Below are 9,913 nucleotides of genomic sequence, written 5' to 3'. Positions count from 1 at the left end.
GTAGATATTGGAGCATCGATGTTTACTTTGAAAAGTTTTAAGATTCTAATAGAATCATTGTAAGGGTATGTGTTTACATGCTTAAAGAATTGAAACAGAAGTAAGTGTATATAGGGGTCATATAGATTGGATTGTGGCTGGTTAATCTGGAGTTATCTAACAAGTAATTGTATATGTTTTTATTACTGTGATGTTTGATGATTTAATTTATTTGTATTTACTATTTGGTTTTAATTCTGGTAGAAACAGGTTTTGGATTTGTGTCTCATTCTTACAGAATGAAAACATATACAATACTTATAGTTTTTATAGGTAATGAAGTATGGCCGGTTACTTTGAAAACTATTATTAATCGACTTTAATCATTCATTTCATTAGTTGTTGCAGAAGCTGATCCAGTCCCAATTAATGTTGATACTACAAGCCAAACAAATGTGAGAAGGACATACCGTACCAGATCAACACCTGTTAAAGAGAATATCAGTACTCAACCTACAGGTAGATTTAATTTTTTTGGTTGATGAAGAAAAAAAACAAACATTTTAGAACATGTTGATAGCCAATATGTATTTGTTGTTAATTAATGAAGCAGAAGGTGTCGGAAGTGGACCAAATGATATGAATATTGTTGGATCAAGCAAAACAAAGAAACAGAGGAAAACAACTTCAAGATCGGAACATGGAAAGAACAATGTAGATTCTAGGAAATCAGGTTAGATCATAAGTGCTTGTAATTAATCAGTTTTACTATATGATTCTGAGATCGCTAATATAGAGTTTATTATTCTATTGAAGTTGTATTAGACGATGAGTAATTATGTTTGTGTGATACAACAGATGTTAACAAAGATAAAAAAGACACAATACAAATTGACAGCACAAGTGTAGGAAGGCTGAAAAGGAAAGGTCCTGGTAGAAATACACCTGTTAAGGACAATAAGAAATCGTCGGAGGCAAGTGGTGAAAGGAAAAAACCAAGAGGTTTAAATGAGATTTTTATGGAGAGTATGAGTGGGGCAAAGAAAGACAATGAAAAGGCAAAAATTGGTGTGGATATGGAAGATAAGGAAAATGTTGTAAAAAGGAAAAAGGTAGTGCAAGATGCACATTCAAAGAAAAGTCCAAAGAGAAAGAAAGGAAAAGTAGAACATGAAAATGATAAAATCAAAACAATGGAGGGGAAGGTCAGAAAAATAAGCAAGGACCATCCAGAAGGTTATAAAAGACTTGCAACTAGGATGACTCCTGGAAGGATTAGTTCAGCTGTGAAAGTAATGTCACCCGCACAGAAAAATGGGATTGTGTCAATGGGATTTGGTTCACTTCTTCATATTGACATAGACACTACTTCGGGTTTACTTAACTACTATATGTTAGATCACTATGATCCAGATAGTAGCCGTCTAGTTCTGGAAAATATGGTCATAACAATTACGAAAGACACAGTGCATGACATATTGGGTTTACCAAATGTGGGGGAAGACTTTCAGAGCATGAGTAGTTGTGATAAAGATAATGAAGTTCTGCAAGAATGGAAAGGCCAATATGATAAAAAAAGGGTTTAATGGTGAAGAATACCTGAAAATGATCAAAAACACAAAGCAAGACAGTCTTATGTTTAGGCTGAATTTCCTGACCCTTTTCATTAACACATTTGCTGAATCAACTTTGAGTGGTACCAATCAAATTAATGTTGTGAATAAGTTGGTCTTGGTAAAAGACTTCTCTAAAATTGATTGGTGCAAGTATATTCTAGATTGTTTGGTAAACAGAAAACAACTGTGGAGAAAAGATGATAAGACATGCTATTATAGTGGACCTATACTCGTTTTGACGGTAATATTGTTGTCTATATTAAATATTTACTTTACTTTACAACAGGAATATGTATAATGAATTAATTAAAGAATTTTAATCTTTTTGATGTAGCTGGTGTATGTATATAGTATGAAGTTCACAGGTTTGAAGATAGTGAAAAGGTTACAGTTTGTTAGAAATGTTACGGGTGCTCTACTTGAAAAAATAGAGAAGTTGGAGATTAGTGTTGGGGGGTTTGGTAGGCAGTTACCGGAAAACTTTGAAGATATTGGTGATGATAATGGAATGGTTGATGAAGATGAGATGTTGGATGGGATGATGAGGGATTATGGTGTCGAGGAGGTAAGCTATGAATTCTTTAAAAATATGGAACATTATTTCTTTCAGAATTGTAAAAAATGAGAAGTTAATATAAAACCTACACGCATACGTGGCTGATTTAAATTGTATGATTTGATTTATAGTTATTGAGTTATTTGGAAAGTGGAACATTAATGGTTTTAGAATATTAATATTGATATGTTAATATAAAACTTACAGGCATACGTGGCTGTTATCGAGCATAGCTATGGAGTAATATTGTCCGAAAAGAAGAATATTGAAACAGCTCTAAAACATGGAATTGAGATTTTCCCAGACAGCTTGATCTTGAAGGAGTGGTGTGAAAAAAATGAAAAATTGTTCAAAGAAGTGAATAATGCAGAGACTGGAGGAATGAAATATAATGAAGCTAGTTTTGATGGTCATAGTAACAAAAGAGAGGCAGATGGTGGTAAAGAAGCAGGATTCTCTCCAGTTAGAGGATTGGTAGTTCATGGGGAAAAGAAGGATGATGGTGGAGGTTGCAGTACACCTAATATGGATAAGGTAGATAATACAGATAATCTAACATGTTCACAATTCTTGGAGAATCCTGAAGTGTTGGCAACAACAATTAAAATGACAGATGAGGCTGTGTTGGAAAGTTATAAAAAAGAAAAAAAAAAGGAAAGAAAATCTTGGAAACAGTTGAGGTGTGTGAGGAAGATGATGACAATGGAAAAAGGGAAAAAGAGAGCAAAAGTTACCTGTATATGGAAAATCACCTTTTATGGAAAGGATTGTTAGAATGAGTGACAAGGTGAAGAAGGATGAAATGTCGTTATACAATTCAGTTTTTGCATCAAAAAGAGATTATGGGTAAGTTAAATAATACAATTTAGTGGTTTGCTTTTAAAATGTGGTGTTATAAAATTGATCATTTTATAATTGTCGAGCAGGGAAGAAATATGGAACATTAGGAGCGGGCATGTGTTGCATCAAAGATTCGCATATCATTTTAAAAGCAACACGTTTATTCATGCGATAATCATTGACTGTTGGTCATCATTACTCAACAGAATGGAGGAACTCAGGGATGTAGGATCAGTTTCTAGAGTTTTATTTGACACAAATTTTTTGGTAAGTATTTAAATTAAATTTAGTTCCAGTCCAATAATATGTGTTGTATTAATTGGTTTATTAATATGTACAGGCAGAAGAGATACTGGGTGGATCATTGTCATCTGAAAGAACTCAAAAATTATTTGATTCGATGTTGAAACTCCACCTTAATAGTCTACCAAAACAGGAAAAGCTGAAGGATATTGGACTGGTGATTTAATTAAACATTGTTTTTTATCAATTACAACCCTAACATACAAAACTAGCTTATTGGACTACTATGTGTTTTGTAACAGGTTTTCTTCCCAATAGTTGATAAAGGCAAATATTATCTGATATCCTTTGATCTAAAGGTTCCAACATACTACATTATAGACCATGTGACCCGAAATGGTTCTGTTGAGGAAATCTATGGAATAAAACCCGTTCATGTGGTATGATGGATATTTATTTTTTGAAAGATTTAAAAAACATGAGTTTAGTATTGTATTGTAAAATGATTGTATTGTATCGCAAAAAAAGTTGCTTGGGAACTATTTAAAAACAGAGAATTACCAAAAGTCAACAGCTTTCAACAAGATTAAAGCTCGTGTAATGAAAATGACATGGAAAGTAGAGAAAGAAGGACCAGACCGTGGAGTATATCTTATGAGGCATATGGAGTCATATATGGGGGAAAATGAAGGGCGTTGGGATTGCGGTTTTACAGGAAAAAAACAGAGTGATTTACTTGCATTAAATAATCTACGAATCAAATACATGGCAAAGCTTATGAAATCGGAGTACAACAAACATAAAAGTATGTTGGCGAAAGATGTAGAAGCGTATGAGAGGCTCGATCCATTGCAGATATTGGCTATGATGAATGAAGTGAAGGAAATCAGGGAGAAGCAGAAACGTGGAAGGCGTCGATGTTAGGATGGTTGGTGTTGAAAGACTTTTGGTATTATGTTTGGTTTAAGTCTATGTTTTTTATTTAGGGAACTATGTTATGTTGTTTTATTTTGTTCTAGTATTGTGTGTTTTGGGGTAACAGTTTATCATGGTAGGATGGTTTATGTTGTAAGACTTTTGGTAACATGGTTTGTTTTGGTCTAAGTATTTTGCTTGGGGAACAATGTTGATGTGTTTTATTATGCTCTAGAATTGTTTGTTTTTGGGAAACAATTGAATGTGAATGGTGTTTGTTCTAGTAGATTTTTTTTTTTGGAAATCGTTAGTATTTGATAGATGTTGGAATGTGTATATGGATATGAAAGTAATGAAAATATGCAATGTGTTGAAAGATGGTTTGTAATGTACTGGTAAGTTTTGTTTTTCAAGAATGTAATTATGATATGCATTTGTTGTGGTATTTTGATACAAGTTAGTGTAGACATTAATCGTGTTTAGAAATTGTTATAAGTATATGTACATGATATTCTGATAGAATATATCTTATTGATTACAAGTGGTAGAATGTATGAAGATTATGATTTTCCATGTTTGTTTCAATGTTATATGTCAGATAGGATACACATTAATCATGGATAAGAATAGTTAGAATTGTTTGTAAATAATGTTCTGGAAGAATATAATAATTTATGTTACAAATGGTAGAGTGTAACAAAATAATGTGTTGAAAGATGGTTTGTAATGTACATGTAAGTTTTGTTTTTCAAGAATGTAATTATGATATGCATTTGTTGTGGAAGTTTGATACAAGTTAGTGTACACATTAATCGTGGATAGAGATTGTTAGAATTATGTGTACATGATATTCTGATAGAATATATGTGCTTGATTACAAGTGGTAGAATGTATTAACATTATGATTTCCCATGTTTGTTTCAATGTTATATTTCAGATAGGATACACATTAATCGTGGTAGAAAGTATGAAGATTATGTTGTTACAAGTTAGGATAGTCATTAATGGTAGATAAGAATTGTTACAAATAATGCAAAATTGTATAACAATATATGACAGTTTTATTAAAGACTATGAAATTTGTAAGCATTAAAAGAAATAAAGATGAAACAAAAAGTTTTACTGTAATATAATATTAAAAGAAAAACTACATATAAATCATACTACTTAGACACGTTTTTTAAGAGGACAATTTCGTTTATCATGGTTAGCCATCTGTTTACATAAAGCACACTTTCGCTTAGGCTTCGAACATACTTTTTCCAGCATTTTTTTTAATTTAATCTCTTACCACGACTGCCAGTTCCCTTATTACGAATATCTGATGGATTGTCAATATCGGGAGCATCATTAGTTAATTCTACGCCTATAATCTGGTTGTAGAATGATTCTCTTGATGGCATCTCAGGGGCTGGACAATCATCTACAAATATTTTCTTAAGCTTATTCAACTCTTCAAGGTATGACTTCAACTTCGATGCATCATGGCTTAAAAATGAAACACAACGATCTACGTTTGAGAAAATTTCAATAGCCGTCATGTCAGAGTTAGAGTCTAGTAAAGAATTAGAAAAACGCCTTTTAAGCAATTCTGTTGGAACAACATCCCGACGCCACCGTCTCATAATGTATTCTTCAAGAATCTGTTCAATACTATAGTACTTAAAAACACAAAATATGTGCCTACACAAAATACCGACATGTTCAAAATGCATGCAGGTACATTTGTATGAACCATCTATTGTTGAGTGTGTAACCTGGAATATGTATGATAAAACATGTGTTTCAGTAATAAAGTATTGTTGTGTGATTAAAAAAATAATTATGCAGTGTTAAAGTAATAACGTACGATGTATTGGGTATCCTCTGTAAGACGATCGTAATGGTATTCCTCAAGTTTGTCATCAACAACAGGACTTGATGGTTGCCTTGTTGTTATGTTCTTTTGCTTCTCCAAAACAATAATAGTGTCAACACCATTATTAGAAGTAACACTCATTTGGAAACAAGTGTTATCAGAATCTGATATCCCTTTCTGCACCTGATAAAAAATTTTACGAGTGTAAACCTTTGAAGCATGTGGTTCAATTGGACTAGATGTGATGAATCTAGGAAGTGTTGTAGCAGTGTTAAAGTCGTTGACAACTTGATTACGCCTTTGCCGTTCCATAACACCCTCAAATGTCATCATAAACATTAAAAGATAAGAACCGGTAAGGGTATTGTTCTGAAACGACCAATTTTGGCCTTCCGACAATGATGTAGTTCTCATAAGACCATACATCGGTATGTCCTTGAAAAATGCAGGTACCCAACGTCTACGCAACCCATACATCTCTTGCAACCACTTGTTATTTGAAATGTTAAACTCATTTAAACAAGATTTCCATTCCTTTTCAAAATCATGTGGTTCCAGCTTAGAATTCCAAATTATAGAGTGAAAACGCTTTCGAAAAGCTGAGTTTGTGGCTAGTTGCGATGTTATCTGAATAAAAATGAAAAATATATGTTAGTATAAAATATATAATTGTGCTGTACAACGAATGAAGGGTATGAATCGTGTAAACTATAAATTCTAACAGAATTTAGCTTAAAAATTCTAACAGAATGTATCTTATAATTCTAGCAGAAGCCCGTTTTGCATTGTAGTTGTGGCATATATTTTGTTCTGAAATAATTAATTTCTGATTGAACAATATGTGCTAACAAGGTAAACATAGTGACTTTGTGTTGAATATAAAAAAAAATATTCACCTTGTTTGGAAGTTTTTTTGTAATATGCCACATACAAAACCTATGTGCTGACATTGGAAATACTTCATTAACAGCCTTGTTTAAAGCTGAATCTTGATCTGTAAGAACAAGCATAGGTTGTTTTTTGAATGCTTTCAAAAATGTTGTAAGCAGCCAAGAGTAAGAACTAGCATCTTCTCTACTCAAAAGTCCAACACCAAAAGTCATACATTTCTTATGATTATCTATCCCAGTGAAAGGTACGAAAACCATATCGTATCTGTTTAAGAAGATAAAACTTGGTAAGCGTTATTGGAAGCAAGAAAAATTATGTGAAAACATTGCAAAAATTATTCATACTTATTCATGCTGAATGTGGCATCCAGAGAAACAACGTCTCCAAAAGCATTGTAGTTGTACTTTGCAGTTTCGTCAGCCCAAAAAATCGAATTCAATTTTTTCTCAACAACTTTAAAATCGAAAGAAAAACTTAGGATATTTTTTTTCCTTTCCAGCATCTTCACTACAAGGAATTTTGCATCCCTGGCACCTATGTAAGAATTGAGATTTCTCGTACTGTTCTTGAAATCAGAAACCAACCCACCTCGAATGTCAGAACCACCCTGAAGTCCGGAATACAATCTGTGTGCTCTTGAGGCACCAATATTTTGATTTGACAAGTTATGAATAAAGATCTCCTGTGAATAATCAAGTTTCCTCTTTGTACGAGACAAAAACATATTGTCCTTACCAAACAACTTATGATTATGTTGTTCGACAAATTCAGCAACATTATATTTATTAGTACCATGTACTAGAATAAAAACAATTTCCGCCTTGCCTTCGCATCTAAATGAGTCTTTCCTTCTCTGAATCTTATTATGTTGAGGGTCCAAAGTATCCACTTTAGCGGTTGTTGGTTTACCTTCCCGATTGCATAGCAAATGTCGTTGAGTGGTAATGCCGGATTCGGTTGTTCTAAATGGTCCAAGCCTGACATCAAAGCCTGCTAATGATGCATAATTGTAATACATTGATAATGTTGTTGTATATGAATCAAAAATTGAATTGATTTTAGGTTTGATGTTGTCTGAAACAACAGGAATCCAATACGATGATCCACCAGGAGAAACATAATCATGTGTAACATGAGATTGTTCTGCATAAAAAAAAATTAAAAAAGTGGCAAAGAATTAATCTAGTTTATTAAACTTTTTTCTATTTCATATACTAACCTTTCTGAAAATCAATGTTATCATCGTCTATAGTATAATCTGCCTCATTATCATTGAACTCGAATTCGTTTTCTGCATCTTTTAATTAGAGTATGTGTAATGGATACGTAAATATATATAAAAACGAAAAAAATACTTAAAATACATCACCTGGGTTATGATTACTAGAATCACCGAAATGATATTCGGAATTGTCATATATGTGATCTTAAATGTGTTCTAATGGATCCTCATCTTTGCAAGTGCAAGTTACGCCATATCGCAAAAAACAATATGAAATTTCAAACTTATTATTATACAAATTAACAAATATAAAAATATTATAAAGTAAATTCACCTAAATTTAGATTGCTAATCACAGATATTTGAAACTCGACATTATGTAGAGAATCATGATCCCGTAACCCGAAATCTTCATACTCCTTAGGATATTCATGTTGATCATGAATATGATCGTCACCAGCTGATACTGTATCATACATAAGATAAGTAACAGCACGACTGAACACCAGTTGATTGGGGAAAGCAAAATAAATTCAATATTACAAACTTTGAGCCAATTCAGTATATATTAAAAAAGGAGAAACCGTGTAATTGATATGTAACTAAAAATGCGTGATATCTGTATTCATTGTTATCAAATATTTGGTTTTTTAAATTTTTTAGAAAGATTGTAAAGATAAGAATCAACACAAAATCGTATTATTCATCATCATATTGTAAATATTTGACATATTCAAATTCCAAATATAAAAAATTGCATAGATATGACTTCAACACATCCTGCGTTTAAAATTAGACTTTTAATAAATTAATTCAGCAAACTTTATGAAAAAAAAATTTATTGAATTTACAAATGATTTCTGGTTTATTATGGCATAACCGCGTATACTAAGAAATCAATTAATATCACAAGAGTGTTATTCTGTGAGAATATTTGAAACAAGATCTACAATAAATTTATTTTTCACACATTTGTTCTTTATATTCTCGTACAACTAAACATAGACATACTTATACCACGGTATCGTGATACCACAATCTTATTCTGTAAAAATATATGTAATAATAATAACAGTAAATTTATTTTGCTCATGTTTGATCAGTATATTGTAATACAAATTAGCATTCTGGTAGAATTTGATAACAAGAATTCTAACGGAATCTTTGATTAATCAATAAGTAAAACAAATTTAGAAACACTAATTCTTTACGAATAATAAGAATTGTGTTTTTGTTTTTTATGTATATTGTAATCAACAATTACATTCTAGTACTTTTGATAATAAGAATTGTGTTTTTGTTTGTTCTGTACGAATAATAAGAATTGTATTTTATATCAATCATTCTAACAGAATGTGTACATATAACATTAAGTATAACACAATTTACGAAGAATTGTTTATACAGAAATATGAGAACAAAAATACATTTACAACAACATATCTGTAGTCATATGATAAATAAGAAAATGTATCGAATTTTAATCAAACTCAAAATGAAAATTATTAATATTAATTTAATGAAAACATAAACTTACAAGGAGAAACCCCTATAATTCATGAATCCATATCATTATTATACTGAAATAAAACTCCATAAAATCCGATAAGACTAAAATGAAAACATTATTCAATTCCTAAAATATGTTGACGAAGTAAACATCTACTCTCTGTTGACCCTTGCTTGAGGACGGTTCCTCCTATCATGACCAAGACCAAAACAAATCTCACATCTTCTTATTTTCTTCCGATCTTGATGCACTTGGCATTGATTGACATTACGATCATTGTTAT

The sequence above is a fragment of the Lactuca virosa genome, chromosome 2 (assembly GCF_052849685.1).
Source record: "Lactuca virosa cultivar CGN04683 chromosome 2, Lactuca_virosa_CGN04683_v6, whole genome shotgun sequence".
Lineage (NCBI taxonomy): Eukaryota > Viridiplantae > Streptophyta > Magnoliopsida > Asterales > Asteraceae > Lactuca > Lactuca virosa.
This window is presented reverse-complemented; position numbering follows the sequence as displayed.